At 36.8% G+C, this 23,801-nt stretch overlaps 1 pseudogene; it reads right to left on the bottom strand.

Moving 5' to 3' along the window:
* Positions 1-538: 538 nt before the first annotated feature.
* LOC122696640 lies at positions 539-22,087 on the bottom strand (annotated as a pseudogene).
* Between the last annotated feature and the right edge of the window lie 1,714 nt (positions 22,088-23,801).

The following is a 23,801-nucleotide window of genomic DNA, read 5'->3' as shown; positions in this document are numbered from 1 at the left end:
CTGCTATATTTCTAATTCCACAAATATTCCACTGGGAAATGAGGTATAAACTGGATGAAGGCAAATGGCTTGCCAGGGTTTTAGATAAGAAGTGATGCTGAGGCTAGATGCACAGTAATAACCAAGAAGTTTTAGAGGTTTTACAAATGAAACAAAATTGTGAAACACAATTCTAATTATTGAACAGTTTCTGTAGCAAGATAAAGCTATACTACTCTGCACCAAAGTAAAGATAAAATACTCTGAATATCTGCAAAGTAATATAGATATTGTAAATAGACTTCTTATTGTTCTTGTGTCTATTCACAACATGTAAAACACTATCATATTCAAAGGTTTCTTTTCAGTATAACTTTTGTGTTAAAATAATAAATTTCAATATATACCCATATAGTTTCATGTTTATTTTATTTTTCACCAACTTCTCTCTTGGCATGACTTATTTCAACTCTTAAACAGAAAACCCCTTGAAAATAAACTTTAATCTGAGATGCTGAGTTGTGAAAAGCCATTTTGTCACAGGAGGACAGGATCCTTATCATAACTCCTTCTTGCTGGATGACTTCCATCCATGGAGTAAACTTGCTACAGTTCTCAGATACAGATACTCCCTTTTCTCCTTCTTTCCTGTTTTAGAAAACTTCCATAAACAAACCAGACAACACTTTGTGATGACAAGTACAACAGTTGCCACACAGGCCAGCAGGAACCCAATCACGTCCAGAGAGTGGTACTAATACCAGGTGAGGTCGTGGGCGACTGGCCTCAGGTGCTTGGCTCCTTTGTGGCGTGTGGCAAATTCAACGCAGAAGACTGCTCAGTCCAGGGGCCTTACAGGCTGATCAAGGTGAATTCTTGATAGCCTCATAGCATTTTCTTTCTATCTAAAGAAGAACTACAAAGATACAAACATTGAAGGGAAGCTACTTTGCTTAAGTATACCAATGGCATATATGGTTTTCAAAAAGAGTCATACAAATTATTCAAAGTAAATGTCATACAATTACAGAAAAGTGAAAGTGAAAGTCACGCAGTCCTGTCCAACTGTTTGTGACCCCATGGACTGTACAGTCTATGGAATTCTCCAGGCCAGGAAACTGAAGTGGGTAGCCTTTCCCTTCTCAAGGGGATCTTCCCAACCCAGGGATCGAATCCAGGTACTCCGGCATTGCAGGCAGATTCTTTACCAGCTGAGCCACAAGGGAAGCTACAATTACAAAAGCAGTAGTCTATTTTTAATTGAGTCCTCATTGAAAGCTTAACTTTTAAATTGAAATTTTATGATTGACAGTTATTTAAAAAGTGAAAATGGAAGGTCAGGTGGGAAATTTCAGTCTTTTCTACCATAGAAATTGATAAGAGCCATTCTAAACACTGTAAGTTGGATAGTGAAAAGGCGAGTTCAGGATGATGCTCTTGTAGTAGTATAATAGAACAGAGTAATAGTGTAATAAAAAATGAAATGACTCTTAACCAGTCCAGGTGCTTTGAATTTTCTCCATTCCATCTATTTTCTACCAGTGGACAAAATTATTTTTTGGAGATACCTATTAGGTTATTATATCTCTCTACTTAAAATTTCCATCTGACTTCTTATCACATTTAGAATAAAACCCAAATCTGTTCTTTGGTCTATAGTATCCAACATGCTCAGATGCCTGGTGATCTCTTCCCTGATCACTTTGTTCAGGCACTCTGTTGTAGGCAAATTGGCCTTCTAGCTGTTTCTTGATGTTGCAAATGTTTTCTCATCTTAGCACCTTTGAACTTGCAGTGTCTTTTGTTCTGGAGCATTCTTCCCCACAATAACCTGGAGCTTGTTTCAGGTTTTCAATTGAAGCCTTTGTGTCAGTATTATAGTATATGTTCAGAGTGGCAGAGTGTCTTTTCTTAATCACATTAAGATAGTAGTCAACAGCAGTTCTTCCACTGTTTTTGTTTGTTTCTTCATTTGTTTATTTTGCTATTTACTCTAGACATTTTAAAATTTGTTATATATCTAAAATAAACCTATAAGTATGAAGCATATATGAAAGCTGCACAAATCCCAAGTAAACAGCTCAAAACTCAAATAAGCTAGAAAATTATCACCAAGTAAAACACAAATATAACTCCTACCCAGATCAGGCTGTAGAGTATTATAAACTCCCCACAGGCATTCCTTCCTGGTGGAAGCTTCCAGTCACTTCTCTCTTCCCCAGATTAAGTACTAGCCTGACCTCTAACACCGTACAATGATTTAACTTGTGCACATATTGGAATCACATGGTATGTAGTTATTTGTGTCTGACTTGTGTAGATGTTGGTTGATTCCACTGTTGTATAGTATTCCCTTGTTTGATAGTACCACAAATTATTTATTCATTCTTTGATCATTGGGCATTTGGATTGCTAAAAGTTTTTGGTCTTTATTAGTTATATGGTTGTAATTATTCTGATATGTGTATTTTGGTTTATATATTTATACATGTTTATTAGTTATATATCTAAGAGTGGGATTGCTGAGAGAAGGCTGCATGCAGGTTTAGGTCTCTTTAATACTACTAAACAGTTTTCTGAAATGGTTTGTTAATTTGTGTTCTCATCAGCAGTATGGAAAGGTTCCTGTTTCTCCACATTCTTATCAATGCTTGGTTGTGATAATTCTCAAATTTTAGCTTTTATGATGTGATGAAGTAAAAATGAGGTTTAATTTATATTTTCTTGATTTCTAATGAACGGGATAAAGCTGTATATATTTTGCCAGGAAGTGTAATCATATGTATTGGTTTTTGAATATATCAATTGTAAGATTGAAGTAATTTCTATTTTAGTTTGCAAAATATTTCTTTTGATATCATGAATGGATGTTGACTTTGATCAATTATTTAATCATTGGACTGGTCATAATATTTTTCTCTTTTATGTTGACAATTTATTGAATTATATTCATTTTCATACATTTAAACAAACTTTCAATCCTGGAATAAGCCAATTTTGATCAGAAAGATTTGTGTTAAAAAATACTTTTTCCTGTAATGTCATTGCCTGGTTTTGATAGTAGGGATTACGGCCTCATCAAATGACCTGAAAAGTGCCAATATGTTTGACATTATCTAGAAGAGTTTGTAGAAGATCGATAGTATTTCTTTCTTAAGTATTTGGACATATTTGCTGATGAAGGCATCTGAACTGGAAATTTCCTTTGTGGCAAATTTTAACAGTTTTAACAGATTCAGTGAAGTATGGAAATATTTAATTATTAAAGATGTATTCTATCAATTTTTGTATAAAATTGTGTTTCAGAGGACACTGGCAAGAGAAAAGTAACTTATGGAGAATATATTTGCAAACCATACATCTGAAAAGAGACTTGTGTATATGACACATAAGAGTTCTAATAGCTCAATAATAAAAAAGACAACCAAATTAAAAAGTAGATAAAGGGCTGGAAGAGACATGTCTCTAAAATGATACAAGTGGCCAAAAAAACATGAAAATATTTGCAGCATAGTAGCCATAAGGAAAATGTAAATCAAGACCACAGAGAGATCATATTCATTATCATACCTAAAATAAAAATTATAATATATAAAAGCATGTGTTGGCAAAGATATGGAGGATTAGAACCCTAATACACTGTTGGTGAAAATGTAGAATGTGACCACTTTGGAAAACAGCTTGGTAGTTTGTCATAAATATAAAATCATCCTATGACCCAGTGTATGATATCTAGATAGCTACCAAAAAGCAATAAAAAGCTATGTTCACACAAACATGTATAACAGTGTTTGTAGCTTCTTTTCATTATAGACAAAAGTGAAAAAAAAAATGAAATGTCCATCAATTAATGAATGCATTAATAGACTGTGATATGGTATGGATATAGTATAGAATATTATTCAATAATAAAAAGTACTGGTACATGCTGCAATATAGATCCAACTAAAATTTTTCTGCTAATTAAAGAAGTCAGTTATTAAAAGCTGCATATTGTATGGTGCTATTTAAGTAAAATGTTCAGAATAAGCAAACCTAGAGACAAGAGGATTAGCAATTCTTAGTATTTTTAAAGTTTCAGAAATTCTAAGCATTGAATTGGAATAATTCCTTTCTCAGTTTTCAGTCTTCTATGGATGTGCTGTGTATGCTCAGTTGCTCAGTTGTGTCTTAACTCTTTGTGATCCTTTGGACTTTAGCCTACCAGTTTCCTCCACCTGTGGGATTTTTCAGACAAGAATACTAGAGTGGGTTGCTATTTCTTCCTCCAGGGGATTTTCCCAACCCACGGATCAAACCCATGCCTCCCATTTCTCCTGCATTGCAGGCAGATTCTTTACCACTGAGCCATCAGGCAATCCTTGTATGGATTCTGTCATACACTAAAAAATGCATACTTGTTACAATATGCTATATAGCTTTCAGATTTTTTTGGAGGAGGGCATGGAAATTATTACACTGATTAGTTGCTCATTTGGAGAAGGAAATGGTGCCCCACTCCATTATTCTTGCCTGGGGAATCCCATGAACAGAGGAGCCTGGCGGGCTACAACCTATGGGGTCGCAAAGAGTCAGATACCACTTACAGTCTAAACAGCAGCAGTTGCTTTTTAAATCAATAGGATTCAAAGTTGTTTCAACTTTGAAACAACTAGCTGAATGTAAAAGTAAAATTCAGATTAGTTATATAATTTTAAGTATTTTAAAATTAGCCTCTTAATAAGGGAAATGAACTCATATTCACTGTTGAAAAGAGAACTTATCGATACTATAGATACCACCAAGTTAAAAAAATGCTATACTCACGAAGGGTCGTAAATGAGAGTCTTCAATGCATTGAGCAAATCTGTACTTGACATTGTGTTCAAGTCTAATAGATGTTCCCTTGGCCTCCATGTGAGCAATATTATCGGGTTTGTCAACAAACAAGGAGTCCCACCATGGGAATCACATGGTAAATGGCTTCAGAGATGCCATTGCCACCACCATGAGTGACAAAAGCTTTGGTTTTCGGGTGACCTAAGAAAGAGATGCCAAGGAATGCTCAAACTACCACACAATTGCACTCACTTCACATGCTAGTAAAGTAATGCTCAAAATTCTCCAAGCCAGGCTTCAGCAATACATTAACCATGAACTTCCAGATGTTCAAGATGGTTTTAGAATAGGCAGAGGAACCAGAGATCAAGTTGCCAATATCCACTGGATCATCAAAAAAGCAAGAGAGTTCCAGAAAAACATCTATTTCTGCTTTATTGACTATGCCAAAGCCTTTGACTGTGTGGATCACAGCAAACTGTGGAAAATTCTGAGAGAGATGGGAATACCAGACCACCTGACCTGCCTCTTGAGAAACCTGTATGCAGGTCAGGAGGCAACAGTTAGAACTGGACATGGAACAACAGACTGGTTCCAAATAGGAAAAGGAGTACGTCAAGGCTGTATATTGTCACCCTGCTTATTTAACTTATACGCAGAGTACATCATGAGAAACGCTGGGCTGGAAGAAGCACAAGCTGGAATCAAGGTTGCCGACAGAAATATCAATAACCTCAGATATGCAGATGACACCACCCTTATGGCAGAAAGTGAAGAGGAACTGAAAAGCCTCTTGATGAAAGTGAAAGAGGAGAGTGAAAAAGTTGGCTTAAAGCTCAACATTCAGAAAACTAAGATAAACTCTGGGAGTTGGTGATGGACAGGGAGTCCTGGCATCCGGCAATTCATGGGGTTGCAAAGAGTTGGACACGACTGAGCAACTGAACTGAACTGAACTTAAGAAAGAGATCAATGAGAACAATAAATTCTGAGTCCCATTTCTTAGAAATAGAAATTGAGAGTATAAGTCAGTTATGAAGGCAATGCTTTCTGCTGAGGATTGCTATGCTCATGGGATCATGCAAACATTTGTGAATTTCCAAAGGAAGTCTGTCTGAGGAAATGAGGGAAAGCTATACATTAGAGGGGATGTTAGTGCAGAGTTGCTTTGTCTAGTGGACATGTGTGGACTGATTCTTGATTCAAAGAACACTATGTTCAAAATCATGGAGGTGAAGAAATGTTGTTTCTTAAGAATAGAGGGGATGATTCATTCTGACAATGTATGGAGAATCTCAGGGGGCTTTTGACAATAGAGGAAAAATGATGGATGTGCTGTTTACAAAGTCATCTTCTATCAGCTGCACTTTGACTTTTAGGCAATGTGAGTTACTGAAAGTTCAAAGAAAAGTATAGATGTTTTCTATATCATTTTAGATAAAAGCACTACAAAGCAGGAGAGCTGAGATAAAAGAATGGGAAGACAAGACGACCAGTCAAGAAGCTATTGAAAATTTATAGGCAAAAGATAATTGTTATCTGGTGTTGATGTTTTACCTTGCTGTTCCACTATTGTCCCTGAGATTTTCTCTTAATTAGAACCTAGTATTTTTTTGCCACCTTCTTACCAAGAAGATCATTCTGTGGGGTCCACTTAAAAAGTTGAGTGTTGTTTCCTAATGTATCTGGTTTCTTCCCACTGAATCTCCACACAACCTACTAAGACCAAGAAAAGGCTCAACTCCACTAATAAGGTCACAGGTTCAGAGCATTTTAGAAGTTAAAATCTAGTAAGAAGTCATCTTGCCCCACTTCTTTCAATGAACAGATGTGGACATTTCTGCTCAGGAATGTTGAATAATGTTAATCAATAGTTCAAAAAAAAAAAAATCAAAGCAGCAAAAATCTGGGGCCCTGTTGATCAACTATCATTTTGTTTACTACAATATGCTATGACAAGTTCTAAAAACTTTAGGGAAATTATCTTGTAAATGATGTAATTTAATAATTAAAAACATTCAAGAATCTATCAGAACTATAGTGCATACAAAAAGCTGACTGAAATTTCTGCAACTTCATTTTATGTGACTGTCTTATATAACAAACTTGTGGTTTGAATCTACAAAATACTTTGCTTGCTCAGCAGTTTCTGAGAGAAATTGGTGAAGATTTGCTTATGTTTACTTTCTCCATGAAGCATTTTGATGGAAATGTGTATCTTTCTATTTTATATTGTGAGCAATATTATACTTTCTTCTATGTGGTATAATGAGATAAAATTTCTTCAACTAGCAGAGAGAATATAAATTATTTTACACTGCATATTGGAAAATCACTTCCTATAATCTTTGAAGTGTAAAATTTCTAAGACATTATTTCATTTGTTTTTCCTCCACAGGATTTAATAGTGGAAATATCCATGCACATATTTTGTACAAAGCTAGGCATTGTAGAATAATAAAAGAAATACTTTTCTAAAAGACAATGCTACATTAATTTTCATTAATCATTATAAACTGAAATAAGCAAATTATCAGTTTGTGCTGTTAATAGATCTAATTGCATTTTTTATGATAGAAAATACTAATTTAGAATGTATCAGCAATGCTAAGCTCACCCCAAAGAAATCACTGATGCTGAAGTTCTCATTTCTCAAAGGGATGAAATAACCCCCAATCCTAAATTAGTGGTTCGTTCAGTCACTCAGTTGTGTCCGGCTCTTTGCGACCCCATGGACTGAGCACGGCAGACCTCCCTGTCCATCACCAACTCCCAGAGCCTGCTCAAACTCATGTCCACTGCATACGAGATACCATCCAACCATCTCATCCTCTGTCCTCCCCTTCTCCTGCCGCCTTCAATTTTTTCCAACATCAGAGTTTTTTTTCCCAATGAATCAGTTCTTTGCATCTGGTCTCCAAATTATTGGAGTTTCAGCTTCAGCATCAGTCCATCCAAAGAATATTCAGGACTATTTCCTTTAGTATTGACTGGTTGGATCTCCTTGCAGTCCAAGGGATTCTCAAGAGTCTTCTCCAATACCACAGTTCAAAAGAATTAATTCTTCAGAGCTCAGCTTTCTTTATAGTCCAACACTCACATCCATACATGACTACTGGAAAAACCATAGCTTTGTCTAGAAGGATCTTTGTTGGTAAATAATGTCTCTGCTTTTTAATATGCTGTCTAGGTTGGTCATCGCTTTTCTTCCAAGGAACAGGCAACTTTTAATTTCATGGCTGCAATCACCATCTGCAGTGATTTTGGAGCCCAAAACACAAAGTCTCTCACTGTTTCCATTGTTTCCCCATCTATTTGCAATGAAGTGATGGGACTGGATGCCATGACCTTAGTTTTCTGAATGTTGAGGTCTAAGCCAACTTTTTCCCTCTCCTCTTTCACTTTCATCAAGAGGATCTTTAGTTCTCCTTCACTTTCTGCCATAAGGGTGGTGTCATCTGCATATCTGAGGTTACTGATGTTTCTCCCAACAATCTTGATTCCAGCTTGTGCTTCATCCAGCCTGGCATTTCTCATTATGTACTCTGCATATTAGTTAAATAAGCAGGGTTACAATATACAGACTTAACGTACTCCTTTCCTGATTTGGAACCATTCTGTCTTTCCATGTCCAGTTCTAACTGTTTCTTCTTGACCTGAATACAGATTTCTCAGGAGGCAGATCAGGTGGTCTGGTATTCCCATCTCTTTAAGAATTTTCCACAACTTGTTGTGATTCCCCATAGTCAAAGGCTGTGACATAGTCAATAAAGCAAAAGTAGATGTTTTTCTGGAACTCTCTTGCTTTTTCATGATCCAGAGGATGTTGACATTTGATCTCTGGTTCCTCTGCCTTTTCTCAATCCAGCTTGAACATGTGGAAGTTCACAGTTCACATACTATTGAAGCCTGGCTTGGAGGCATTTGAGCATTACTTTCCTAGCATGTGAGATGAGTGCAATTATGTGGTAATTTGAACATTCTTTGGCATTGCCTTTCTTTGGGATTGGAATGAAAAATGACCTTTTTCAGTTCTCTGGCCACTGCTGTGTTTTCCAAATTTGCTGACACATTGAGGGCAGCACTTTCACAGCATCATCTTTTAGGATTTGAAATAGGTCAACTAGAATTTCATCACCTCCACTATCTTTGTTCATAGTGATGCTTCCTAAGGTCCACTTGACTTCACATTCCGGGATGTCTGGCTCTAGGTGAGTGATTACACCATTGCAGTCATCTGGGTCTTGAAGATCTTTTTTGTATAGTTAGTGGGGTAAGGCTTTTGTTTGTTTGTTTGTTTAAGGTAGGTGGCTGTCTATTACTTGTTAAGGCTGTCAGCCTGATTCCAGTTTCTCAAAGATGAAAATAAGAATTTTTTTTCTCATTCTCTGTTAAATATTGCTAAGATCCAGAAACAATGGCTTAGTAACTTGTCCCAGGATGACAGGATTATACAAGCACACAAGTAAAATAGTATGCTTATTAAACCATATGGCTTGCTCACCAGGACAAGATTCTGGATCTCACTGTGTCCAGAAATCCAAAGTTATGCCTTCAAGTTTGCTAAATTCCAAACTGTTCCTTACATTACTGTATCCTCCTTAATATCACCAATCAGAACTCAACACCTTAGAATTATCTTTCTCTGATTTCCTTTTACTGAAAATTAATGAAACTTTGTCAAGGTGCTATAATAAGTTAACTATAATAAGTTAAATAATCTTAGCCTAGGAAGATCAACAGTTTTTGTTTTTTTGTGTTTTTTTTTTCTTTCATGGTTTGTTTTGGAGAAGTTGACAAAAGACAAGTATTTAAAAGGTCTGAACTCCTAACAGAATTCCTCAAATAAAATGAAAAACAGTCTGTAGCTCAGCTTCATGAATTTGTATGTCATTCTTTGTCTAATGTATTCGTTACTAAATTGATCTAATTTTCTTCTTGGCAGTTTCAGGACTCCTCTTCTGATATATAGGCTTTCCTGATTATAAGGCTAAGTATGATAATATATGGGTGATGGGGTGTCCCTGGTGGCTCAGATGGTAAAGAATCCACCTTCAAGGCAGGAGACAGACCCAGGTGCAATTCCTCGGTAGGGAAGATTCCCTGGAAAAGGGAATGGCAACCCATTCCCATATTCTTACCTGAAGAATTCCATGGACAGACGGGCCTGGTAGGTTCTAGTCCATGGGATGGCAAAGAGTTCTACACAACTGAGTGATTAATACTTTTGCTTTTCACTTTTTCATGATAATATGAACAGAGTAAGAGGTTACATATGATTGCTTGTGAAAAGAAGAAAAGCGCTCTTGTTAAATCATCTCTATATAAATAAATACGAACTCTCAATTTATTAACCATGATTTATAATTTATTTATTGGTGTTTCAAATTCACAATACCCACAAGTTCCCTAAATTTAAGCCTCAGCTAAGACTCTGATCTATTAAACTTCTCATGATATTACAGTAGTTGTCTGAAAGAGACAAAGACTGCTGAAAGTATTTTTTTCTTGTCTTAAAAGTTTATTTTTGTTTTCTTCCTAGCTCATGCTCTGATAATACTGGGTATACTGCATTAATTTCATCTCTGTTAAGGAAATAGCTTTTCAAAACTTTCCATAGCTTATTTCTCCTTATTTTTATTCAAAATTTAATGAAATTGAAATGTCATATATTATCATTATTTTTATATGGGATGCTTAAATGTTGAGTGTAAATTTGATTTTATTTCTAATCTTGGCCCAGCTATTTTAAGGATATTGATGCTATGATATGCAGTGAATGTGACAGATTTTGCCTGTAAGCTATTTATTTTTGGTGGATTTTACACCATGAGAGGGTGACTACTTGGGCAAAACATCTGATCCAGATATCTAGAACTAATTATGGTTCATGACATAAAGTTACAGAAAACTTTCATCTACAATTTTAAATGTGTAGCCTATTGTGCAGGTTTTGAACTGTGGTGTTGGAGAAGACTCTTGAGAGTCCCTTGGATAGCAAGGAAATCAAACCAGTCAGTCCTAAAGGAAATCAGTCCTGAATGTTCATTTGAAGGACGGATACTGAAACTGAAGCTCCAATATTTTGGCCACCTGATGCAAAGAACTGACTCATTAGAAAAGACCCTAATGCTGGGCAAAATTGAAGGCAAGAGAAGGGGACGACAGAGGATGAGATGGTTGGATCACATCACGAATTCAATGGACGTGAGTTTGAGCAAGTTCTGGGAGTTGGTGATGGACAGGGAGGCCTGGCGTGCTGTAGTCCATAGGATCACAAAGAGTTGGACATGACTGAGCTGAACTAGACTGAACTGGATTGTGGCATTAGAAAAGATTTTTTATAGAGTCCCTTGGACAGTAAGGCAATTAAACCCATCAATTCTAATGGAAGTCAGTCCTTAATATTCATTGGAAGGACTGATGCTGAGGCTGAAACTCCAATACTTTGGCCACTTGATGCAAAGAGCTGCCTCATTAAATAAGATCCTGATAGTGGAAAAGATTGAAGGCAAGAGATGTAACGACAGAGGAGAAGATGGTTTGATGGCATCACTGCCTCAATGGACATGAGTTTGAGCAAGCTCCAGGAGATGGTGGAGGACAAGGAAGCCTGGCATGCTGCAGTTGATGGGGTTGAAAAGAGTTGGATATGACTGTGCAATGGAACGGCAGCAACATTGTGCCTGTTAATACTAAACCAGGCACTTCCTCCTTGGCATTTACCTTACTATATTTGTTTCCAAGCCTGGTGTGAGATCAGGCAGCTTGAAAAGTGAAAGTTGAAAGTTAGTCTCTCAGTCATGTCTGACTCTTTTTGACCCCATGAACTGTAGACTGCCCGGCTCCTCTGTCCATGGAGTTCTCCAGGCAAGAATGCTGGAGTGAATTTCCATTTCCTTCTCCAGGAGATCTTCCCTACCCTGGGATAAAACCCAGGTCTCCTGCATTGCAGGCAGATTCCTTACCAACTCTGCTATTAAAGAAATCAGGCAGTTTACATGATTGAAATAAAACTATACCTAATGAAATTAAGCATTGTGTCATGAGTGCTAAGTAACTTCACTAGATTCCAACTCTTTGCACACCTATGGACTATAGTCTGCCATATTTCTCTGTCCATGGGATTCTCCAGGCAAGACTACTGGAATTGTTTGCCATGCCCTCCTCCCGGGGATCTTCCCAATCCAGGGATCCATCTGCGACTCTTACATCTCCTGTATTAGCAGGCCAGTACTTTACCACTAGCACCAATTCCTGAGAGAGGCTTATTTTCATGAATTGTATTATCAAGATGCAATGATTTCTGGTCTGTTTTGTGTTGTGAAGTTCTTTCACCTCAGATAAGATCATAAAAATTACTGAATTGCATTCACAAAGGTTTTGGAAAAAATATCATGAGTTTGACAGTATACACACACACACACACACACACACACACACACACACACACATCAGAAGGAATCCCTCCATTTAGATACTGGTGACACTGCTTAAAACTTCAAATATTATTTTACTATTTTCTTCTGTTTTTGATTTCTGAGGCAAATTCCTTTGGCCAAAAGTTCACTAAAAAAATTAAGTTATGGCAGCCGATAGTTATGGAGCACATGTTTTTGGCACTGTGTAAGTACTTCATATACATGTGATCTAAGTCGTTTTAATTGTGTCTGGCTCTTTGTGACGCTATGGACTGTAATCTGCCAGGTTCCTCTGGTCATGGGATTCTCCAGGCAAAAATACTAGAGTGAGTTGCCACGCCCTTCTCCAGGAGATCTTCATGACCCAGGGATTAAACCTGAGGTTCTTTACCACTAGAGCCACCTGTGAAGCCCAAGGGCTTTACGTATCTGGTGGATTATTTTTGTTCTCAGTAGTTATGGTCTATAAAGTAGACCATACTTTTCTTCCTTTAATCTCATGCATCCATATTTTATAGGAAAGGTACTATGGCAGAATTTGCTTTTTGTATATTTCCTACCTATCATAGTACCATATATTAAAGCACCAGATTCCAACAGTGTAGTTCAGTGCAGTCACTCAGTTCCACAGTCTTTAAATACTTTCATATATTTCCAATTTTAATATGGCATTATCAGAATTTGATTCTTTTAGATATTTCAATGCAATTTACCTTAATGAAATATGAGAGATCACTCCCACATCACCTCAATCTTATGTATCTTTTGATTTGTACTGTATTATAAGTAATTGCTTAACAGTCACATTTTTCTGGCTGACCAGTCTATAAGATCCCCAAGGACTACCATTGTGTCTCTCTCTTCCACCCCTCCTTCTTCAGTACAGAGTATAGAATTTGGTATTTGGCAGATGAAGAATACACATTTATTGAAAAAATATTATTTCTCATGTGTTGGAAGACTTTTTCATAGTGGTTATATTCATATAATCTTGCACTTCTCTCATACTTTTAATGATTGTTTTATATCCCAGAATATTCAGTAATAGTGAAACATGAAACACACAGTAAGTGAAGGAATGGTATGAAGAAATTTTATATATTGCACATGTCATTTCCATAAGACAGTATTTGGACTGGGAATGGAACAAACTCTCTTCAAGATCAAAATTTTACCTTATGCAGGGGTTTGGCAGGTTTTCAGGGGAGTCCTCCAACAAAATCAAAATTTGGTAAGAATGGTTGGGGAAATTCAAATTCCAATAGCTTATTATCAACCAAAATCAGTTTTACCCATCAATTCATACAATGTAGTGGATCTTCCTGAAAAAGAAAATAAGAAAATGAATATATGGGAACTTGTGAATATATATCCATATTTTCTTAGAAGACAGAGCAATACAGTGTCAGTTCTGTATCGGCCAAGATGAACAAATAATGCCAGCATTTTACAATTTGAACAAACATATGTAGAGAAAGAAGAGAAGGAAAAATACATGTAAGTGAGAAATTTACATAGCTCATAATAACTTCTTCCCTTGGCATCTTTGAATCCTTCTAGGTTCATGTAACTATTAAAGATTACCTCTTGTAATCACATGTTACAAGTTCACTAATAGATTTTAATTCTAAGTCAATTTCCCTCTGTAATTATTTACATATGTGACAAATATTGCATTCTAATGATCATCTTCTTGTTTTCCAATGTATAGCATTTGATTTGTATCACTTTCATGATATTTGTGCATTTTTACTTAATGTTCTGACCTTTTAAACATTTTTTTAAAACTAACTGGGGAGCCCATCTTCCAAGGAGAACAAGCATTGTGTGACTGCCATGAACCCATTGGCAGGGCAAGCTCCTGGTGCTAATAGGTTAGAGGAAGGTTTCTAAAATGGTGCTTGCCAGGGTTGGTGTTAACATGGTGGAATGAGATCCCCAAAATTGCTATCACCAGAGCCACATCCCCAGATGTAGGCCCAGCTGCACAATGCCTCTCTAGGAGATGCTCCAAGATCAGCAAGTAGTTCTTACCCAGGTGTCTTTCAAACTACTGACTTTGCTGGAACTCAGACTAAGTGAGATTTTGTGTACACCCTTTGAGAACAGAGTCTCTGTTTACAAAGTCTCCTGTTTTCTTGAATGTAAGCCCCCCTGGTTTTCAAAGCCAGACATTCTGGGGGTATATCTGACCAAAATAGGGAGTTTGATGTGGGAGCTGAAACCCCTGTCTCCTGGCGGAGGACCTCTATGGTTGTGACATTCCTCCTGTTTGTAGGTGGCCAACTTCAGGTTATGGGTCCCAGTTAGACTGTATCTCTGCTCCTCCTACTTGTCTTGTGTGGCTCCTTCTTTATATCAGTAGTTCTGGAAAATCTTTTCCGCTAGTCTTCAGGTTGTTCTCAAAGATAATTGCTTTGTATTTTGGTGTGTCTATGGGAGGAGATAAGTCCAGGGTCTTTCTACTTCACCAACTTGATCTCACTCACATAGATATAGTTTTCTAAAGATTATTAATGACTTTCCACATTAAATATGGGCCAGCAGCATGAAGAATTTGCACTTCTCACACTTGTTTCAGTCTGGCCTTCAGCTCACCTAGTCAGCCACCAGAGGATACTGGTTGCTTATGAGAACTTTTCAGAGTATAGACAAATGTAAGAAGACACACTCCAGTAGTTTAAGAAGGCTCTCTAACGATGCAGATCTCTCCAGGAATCGATAGCCTTCCCTCCTATAGTCTCAACTCTTTCTGTATGTTTTGAAGAATAAACTAATTGTGGGACTAAATTCTTGAACCATCTGTGATCAAGAAAGTGCATGATGATTGAGATGCACTAAATGAAATGATGGCTTTCACCTCCATCTTTGTGTTATTTATTTTTCCTGTCCTAAAAAATTTGAAACATTCTGACTGTATTGATTACTACAATCTAATGGCAATGGAAGGCTGCTTGATAACTGCCTAAAAAGGAAAAAAGAATGGGCAGCTAAGGAACTATCTTATGATTCAGTCTGTCAAGTGTGTTCCTGTGTCTAAATTTGTGTCTTTGGTCTCCAGAAAAATTATAAATATTGGAGAAACTAAAAATAAATATTAAAAAGCATGTCAGAACGAATGATAAGGGAGATTCATCTGCTAAATACTGATAAAAATCTTCCTTTTTAGTATTTATAATTTGGTTAAAGGAGCTCCTTTGTTAATTTCTATTCTTAGAATAAATCAGCAATGCTGTGATGGCTCCTTGTTCAAGGAATGACATAAAAATTCTGGAAAGCCAGGCTAGGATGCCTGCCTTGGTTGCAAAAGTCTATTTGCACCAGTCACTTGCACCTCTGTCCTCTTACTTACCTAAAATTTCTCTAAGTTTTTTTTTATGGCTTTGGATTATTAGCTTAAGCATATCTTCAGAGACCCACATATACTCTCCATTCACAGCCCAGCCTTCTACTTTGATTTTTTGCTATATTTTGCCATGTTTTCCTTCACTTTGCTGTGCATGTGCTTATTATGTTACCCCACTTCAAAGCTGCTTTTCTATGACCTATGATTCCTGATTAACTTTTATCTTAAAAAACATTAATCTCTGAATTATTTATTTTAGAAACATTGGTCTTTGAATTATTTGCTTAGTCTTTTATTTTAGATAGGCCTACTCATCCTCCCACTTCATCTACCAACCAGCTTTCTACACTGACTGTTTGGCATTTGATGTCCCTTTTCACTTCACATTAACTCTCATGACCCTCCTATGGAACCTCATCTAAGAGTTTAGTTTCTAAAAAAAAAAAAAGAGAGAGAGAGAGTTTAGTTTCTATGACCTGTGATTCTTGGTTAATTTTTAGCAGATTTATCCCTAGACTTTGGTCTTGGTTCTAATCTTCAAGCCTCTACCTCCTATAAACTCATACAATATATATGTAATCTTAATTTTGAATATTTCATGTACAATGTATATGTAATCTTAAATTAACCTTGTAAATCTTCTTAGCCATTGAGAGCAATAAAGAATTTCTGCCAAGGATGGTTTCCAAAATTTTTACAATAATTTCCAAACACAAAGATATATATATATATATATTTGAGTAAAAAGTAGTGAGGGAACATCTCTCTTGGCAAATATAATTTTGGTTAGTTGAGTGATATGGAGAATGTCTGTTATGAAGTCCACCACAATGAAGAAAAACTAACCTTCTGTATATTGTAGCACATTTGATGCTTACTATAATATTTCTCCAAATCATATATGGAGTTTTGAAATTAGAGTTTCATGTTTTTCTTTCATATAACACAATATGAAAAGTGGTTACTCCAGGGCCAGATTGCTATGTTTTAATCCCATCTCTGTCACTTCTTCCTCATGAAAACTTGAGTAGGTTACCTTACTTAAGTTTATGTATGTATAAAATGAGAATAATACTGCCTATGAATAAGATCTCTATGTCTCTATCCCATGAATTAAAAATATAATGGACTTAGATTTCCTGGAAGATAGTAAATTCTCAACAAATATTTACTAATTTCCTTCTGCTCCCCAAATTAGTAAACAACAGAAAACAAGAGGAAGCTCAATAAATATTTGTTGTTGCATGGATACAGTCACAGAATCAAGATTAGAAATCATTCAGAAATGAAAAATCTATTGGGCTCTCACCTGTTGCTTAATTTTTCAAACTGCAGGTGCTATAGAATCAGAAAGCAGAGATTGATAATTCAAATATTAACCCCTGATGTTTTTTTATATTCTAATATTAATCCCTGATGTTTTAGGTTTACTTAGTTTAGTCACCCAATCCTAACTGACTCTTTGTGATCCCATGGGCTGCAGTATTCCAGGTTTCTTCCCTGTCCATCACCAGCTCCCAGAGATTGCTCTACCTCATGTCCAAGATTCGGTGATGCCATCCAGTCATCTCATCCTCTGTCATCCCCTTCTCCTCCTGCCTTCAATCTTTTCTAACATTAGGATCTTTCCTAATGAGTCAGTTCTTCATACTAGGTGGTCAAAATACTGGAGCTTCAACTTCAGCATCAGTTCTTCCGAATATTCAGGACTGATTTCCTTTAGGATTGACTAGTTTGATATCTTTGCAGTTCAAGGGACTCTCAAAAGTCTTCTCCAACATCACAGTTCAAGGGCATCAATTCTTTGGTGCTCAACCTTCATTAAGCTCCAACTCTCATACCCGTACACGACTACTGGCAAAACCATAGCTTTGTCTACATTGAGCTTTGTCATCAAAGTAATGTCTCTGTTTTTAATATGTCTAGGCTTATTTTAATATGCTGTCTAGGTTTGTAATAGCTTGTCTTGCAAGGCACATGTGTCATTTAATTTCATGGAGCAGTCACCATCTGCAATGATTTTGGAGCCCAAGAAAATAAAGTCTGGAAAACGAAATGGCAAACCACTTCAGTATTCTTGCCTTGAGAACCTCAGAAACAGCATGGAAAGGCAAAACGATATGACACTGAAAGGTGAACTACCTACGTTGGTAGGTGCCCAATATGCTACTGGATAAAGTGGAGTGGAGAAATCACTCCAGAAAGAATGAAGAGCCTGAGCCAAAGTGAAAACAAAGCCCAGTTGTAGATGTGACTGCTGATGGAAATAAAGTCTGATGCTATAGAGAATATTGCCTAGGAACCTGGAATGTTAGGTCCAGGAATCAAGGTAAATTGGAAGTGGTCAAACAGGTGATAGCAAGAGTGATAATCGAAATTTTAGGAATCAGTGTACTAAACTGGACCAGAATGAGTGAATTTAATTAATCAGGTGAACATTATATCTACTGTGGACAAGAATCCCTTAGAAGAAATGGAAAAGCTCTCATAGTCAACAAAGAGTGTGAAATGCAGTATTTGGTTTGGTTTTTTTTCTGAATTTTTATTTTATTTTATTTTTTCCCAATTATTTTTATTAGTTGGAGGCTAATTACTTTACAATATTGTAGTGGTTTTTGCCATACATTGACATGAATCAGCCATGGATTTACATGTGTTCCCCATCCTGAACCCCCCTCCCACCTCCCTCCCTATCCCATCCCTCTGGGTCTTCCCAGTGCACCAGCCCCGAGCACTTGTCTCGTGCATCCAACCTGGACTGAAGATCTGTTTCACACTTGATAATATACATGTTTCAATGCTGTTCTCTCATATCATCCCACCCTTGCCTTCTCCCATAGAGTCCAAAAGTCTGTTCTATACATCTGTGTCTCTTTTTCTGTCTTGCATATAGGGTTATCATTACCATCTTTCTAAATTCCATATATATGCATTAGTATACTGTATTGGTGTTTTTCTTTCTGGCTTACTTCACTCTGTATAATGGGCTCCAGTTTCATCTATTTCATTAGAACTGATTCAAATAAATTATTTTTAATGGCTGAGTAATATTCCATGGTGTATATGTACCACAACTTTCTTATCCATTCGTCTGCTGATGGGCATCTAGGTTGCTTCCATGTCCTGGCTATTATAAACAGGGCTGCGATGAACATTGGGGTGCACATGTCTCTGTCAGTTCTGGTTTCCTCGGTGTGTATGCCCAGCAGTGGGATTGCTGGGTCATATGGCAGTTCTATTTCCAGTTTTTTAAGGAATCTCCACACCATTCTCCATAGTAACTGTACTAGTTTGCATTCCCACCAACAGTGTAAGAGGGTTCCCTTCTCTCCACACCCTCTCCAGCATTTATTGCTTGTAAACTTTTGGATAGCAGCCATTCTGATTGGTGTGTAATGGTACCTCATTGAGGTTTTGATTTGCATTTCTCTGATAATGAGTGATGTTGAGCATCTCTTCATGTGTTTGTTAGCCATTTGTATGTCTTCTTTGGAGAAATGTCTGTTTAGATCTTTGGCCTATTTTTTTATTGGGTCATTTATTTTTCTGGAATTGAGCATCAGGAGTTGCTTATATATTTTTGAGATTAATCCTTTGTCTGTTGCTTTGTTTGCTATTATTTTCTCCCAATCTGAGGGCTGTCTTTTCACCTTGCTTATAGTTTCCTTTGTTGTGCAAAGGCTTTTAAGTTTAATTAGGTCCCATTTGTTTATTTTTGCTTTTATTTCCAATATTCTGGGAGGTGGGTTATGCAATATTTGGATGCAATCTCAAAAATGATAGAATGATCTCTTCATTTCCTAAGCAAACCATTCAATATCACAGTAATCTAAGTATATGCCCCAACCACTAATGCCAAAGAAGTTGAGTTTGAATCGTTCTATGAAGACCCAATAGACCTTCTAGAACTAACACCAAAAAAGATGTCCTTTTCATTATAGGGGGCTGGAATGCAAAATTAGGTAGTCAGGAGATACCTGGAGTAAAAGGCAAGCTTGACCTTGGAGTACAAAATGAGGCAGGGCAAAGACTAACAGTTTTGCCAGAGAACACACTTGTCATAGCAAACACCCTCTTCCAACAACACAAGAGAAGACTCTACACTTGGACATCACCAGATGGTCAATACCAAAACAGATTGATTACATTTTTTTGCAGCCAAAGTTGGAGAAGCTCTATACAGTCAGCAAAGACAGTATTGGGAACTGACTGTGGCTCACATTATGAGCTCCTTATTGCCAAATTCAGTCTTAAATTGAAGAAAATAGGAAAAAACAGTAGTCCATTCAAGGTGTGACCTAAATCAAATCCCTTACGATTATACAGTGGTAGTGACAAATAGCGTCAAGGGATTAGATCTGATAGACAAAGTGCATGAAGAACCATGGACTGAGGTTCATAACGTTGTACAGGAGGCAGGGATCAAAGCCATCCCCCGAAAAGAAATGCAAAAAGGCAAAATGGTTGTCTGAGGAGGTCTTACAAATAGCTGAGAAAAGAATAGAAGCTAAAGGCAAAAGAGAAAAGACAAGATATATCCATCTGAATGCCGAGTTCCAAAGAAGAGCAAGGAGGGAAAAGAAAGCCTTCCTAAGTGATCAATCCAAAGACATAGAGGAAAGAATTAAATGGGAAACACTAGAGGTTTACTTAGTAAATGACATTTAATCCATTGAGAGAGAAGGAGTAATACTAGATAACTCTCAGAGAAACTCATCCACAACTGAGCAATTTTTCTTCTTAATAGAGAGACTAGATGATGGAGATGTTAGAGAGATTAAAATAATAGATTTGACTCTAGAGAGAGATGATAGGAACTTTGATTCTAAAAGCTAAAAGGAACCTCAGCTATGAGTTCATAGAAATGTTTAATTTTACAGACAAGTAAATACAAAGTTTATAAAAATATCAGATTGTTTTGTACATAGATTTTTTTTTTTTTTACTGATCCAGGTTTAAAAAGATATTTTTTTATGACAAAATTTCATTTGATTTTTAAATATATTTGATGAAATTTCTTACTTTAGCATACTAAAAATGGCTATTACTCTTTGAAGCTCTTCCTGTTAAGAGGAGGAGGCTATTTCCTCACTCTTTGAATTTGGGCTTGCCTCCTGACTTGTTTTACTAATAGAAGGTGGCAGAAGTGATTATGTGTGACTTTCAAATCTAGACCTAAAACTTTCATGCAACCCATTCTAGAATTTTGCTACCATCTAAAAAGGTCCAAGGTTTTCTGTTGGAGAGGTCACCTGGAGGAGATAATCACAGTGTCCTGCTAATCTGCCAAACCCCAGCCATGGGAGTGACACTTTCTTGGACTGTTCCACTTCTGCCAAGCCTGGTACCTAACAGTAGCATAAAGATTAAGCCCAGGCAAAACCCATTGAAGAGACATTTTCCTAAGCCCAGCTCAAATTTCTGATTCATAGGGTTAAACAGCAAACAGCATGGTTTCTCTTTTAAACTGTGAGTTTTAGGATGTTGATTTTACAGCAATAAATAACAGATATTATGATTTATGAAAAGCACAATGCATATGTAGCTTTCAAAATAAATAAGCCTCAAGAATATTCACATATTGGACTATTACTGTCAAATAGAGGAACATTTCCAATGTCACAGAGTTCTAGACTACTTTGCATACTCTCCTGAATAGTTGCTACCTTTTGACTAAGAATGTGTTATATTTCCATTTTGACACTAAACATAAGAAAATACAAATTATACCACTCTAACCCACACAAAGAAGATAAGATTTCTTTCCATCTACTGGAGGGAAAATGTAATAAACTGGAATTACTTAGTACTTCACTGTAAAATTTATCCCACTTCTTCTTGTTAAAAGTCACAAATGAAAAGTCAAAATATAGGTCATACACCATATTTGTCACTCTCTCCATAAATATCATTCTGTCACTTAGTTAAAATATGGTAATAGATATGTAGGAAGGAGGTCATATAAGCCCTCCACAGAGTTTTTCATATGTATTGCCAGTGGTAAATCAAAGGCTGTAGACCAAAGGTAGGGTAGGCAGTTTAGCCAGCAGTGCAGCACAAGGAGAAACTGTATCTCTAAGAACAACATCAAATCTGGACTCTCTCAGTTTTTCCATAAGTTTTTTGTTTAAAATTGCATCCGCACAGAGCTTTTGAACAGTATCAGAATATTTGTGATATGTTTTTTGCATCTTTGAATCATATGCCCATAATGTACTCTTTGGTAATTCATATGCCCATATCTTGATCTATTTCATAAAATACAAATCAGGCTCATTCTTAGTGAAGGATGTAGGATAAGCTTCAAATTTAAGGGCAGATGGTTTACTGGGATCCACCAGGATGGAAGCTGAAGATGCTAGCACAGCAAGATGGGATGCTTGCTCCCTCTGAGCAAGTTCATCCAAAATTGGTTTAAATTGATGCAGTCACTCTATTCCATTGGCTATATCAGCACCTTTTCACAGAAGTCACAGCTGAAATTAAAAGAAAGCACAAGAAGAAAAGCCCATCTCTTAGACATCCTGATAAAATCCAAACCTTCTTCATAAGCTTCCTTAGCTTCAGAGGTAGCTCTCCCTTATATCCTGGACAGAATCAATTAGGTAGTTAAAATATAACTGCCACTTGGTAAGATCACAATGACTATGAGCTAAAGACTGCTTCCAAGAGTCTGCCTTAGCAATTTCTCTGCAAGCTAATCTCCATTTCAGAGGCTTTGGAAAGCAAATCGATAAGGAAAAGCATGGATGATTTTGTGCTTCTGTGTACAATAAATCCAGTATCACTGTAAATGCTCTGGCTCTAGGGTAAGAGGAAATTACCTAGGATGTAGGGAGTTTGCAGATAAGAAAGCACCCTGTGTCAACACAGATACATTCTGATATATTTGAGCATTCCAAGCATTTCTTTCTGCATATTTTTATACCTATTTTTTTAGCTCCATTTCACTTAGTTCACCTTTGTTCTTTTGACTGAAGTTATTCCTTCCTTTTTCCCTCTTTATATGAACATGAGCATCCTTGGAGTATAACTTTAGTCAGTTTAGTATAACTTTAGTCACTTTCCTTTGAGAATATTGCTTCAGAATTATGATCATTTCCTTTCCTGAACATTTGTGACCTTCCTTCTATTCCTCTCACTTCTTCAACACTTCCTCAAAGCTTACTCTTCAAAAGAATTTATCCTCTAAGCACCTTCTTCTGAACTTCATTTTGTATCCTACTTTTGCAATTGAGGTATGTTACATTAAAAATCTTACCAGGAATTCCCATCAAATTAGAAGCAGGAAAGGGAAGATGCAAGTCATGGGATAGATTTGTTTTCATGATATCCATAATCTATTGACCTGAAATGAGAGGAGAATCTCTCTTAAGAGGATTTGGATATAGATTCTAAGCAAAACATTCATTCTGCGAGTAATATAAGCTTTGATATCTTGGACACTGAGGAAAGAGATAAAGGAAAAATATAGATTCAAAAATCTAGAAAAGGAAAGGGAAATGGATACTGTGTGCCCATGATGGAGGCATTACTTTTACTCATGACAATTTTGGGTTGCCATGATTGTTGTCATGTTTGTCATGATAAATTTTGGTTATGAAGCCTCTTGTAAGTCCCTTTAGAACACAGAAAAAATCTCCTTGGGAGAGTAAAGAAGTGATATTCACAAAGTGGTGTTGGTGCAGAGAGTACTGACTATTGCTCTGTCAAATATAAAAGGTATGTATGGGGAATCTAGATTTAGAGAACAATGTGAAAAAGCATGAAAGCCTGAAGGAACACAGTTTCCTCCAAGTATGAGGAGAAATTTACTGTGGTTATATAAATATTTGCTCTGTAAGCTGTGAGGAGCCTTGGAAAGTTTCAAGTCCTAGAGAGAGATTTCCTTATTTCATTTCTGAAAATTTCTTATGGCAGGTTGTGAGAATGTAGATATGAGATGAAAAAACCCCACAAAAAGGGGGCTAATCTGGAAAGTCTTAACATTTCCAGAGGAGAGGTAATTAGCACTTGAAAGAATGTGAAAATGAAAGTGCTAGTTACTCAGCCATGTCCAGCTCTCTGTGACCCCTTGGACTGTGACCCACCAGGCTCCTCTGTCCATGAAATTCTCTAGGCAAGAGTACTGGAGTGGCTTACCATTCCCTCCTCCAGGGAATCTTCCTGACCCAGGGATCGAACCCTGCTTGGAGTCAGTGTTTGAGTTGCAAAGCAAATGGTTTCTTGTTGAATTA

The sequence above is a fragment of the Cervus elaphus genome, chromosome 6 (genome assembly GCF_910594005.1).
Source record: "Cervus elaphus chromosome 6, mCerEla1.1, whole genome shotgun sequence".
Taxonomy (NCBI): domain Eukaryota; kingdom Metazoa; phylum Chordata; class Mammalia; order Artiodactyla; family Cervidae; genus Cervus; species Cervus elaphus.
Note: the sequence above shows the minus strand (reverse complement) of the source record. Positions and strands in the feature narration are given on the sequence as shown.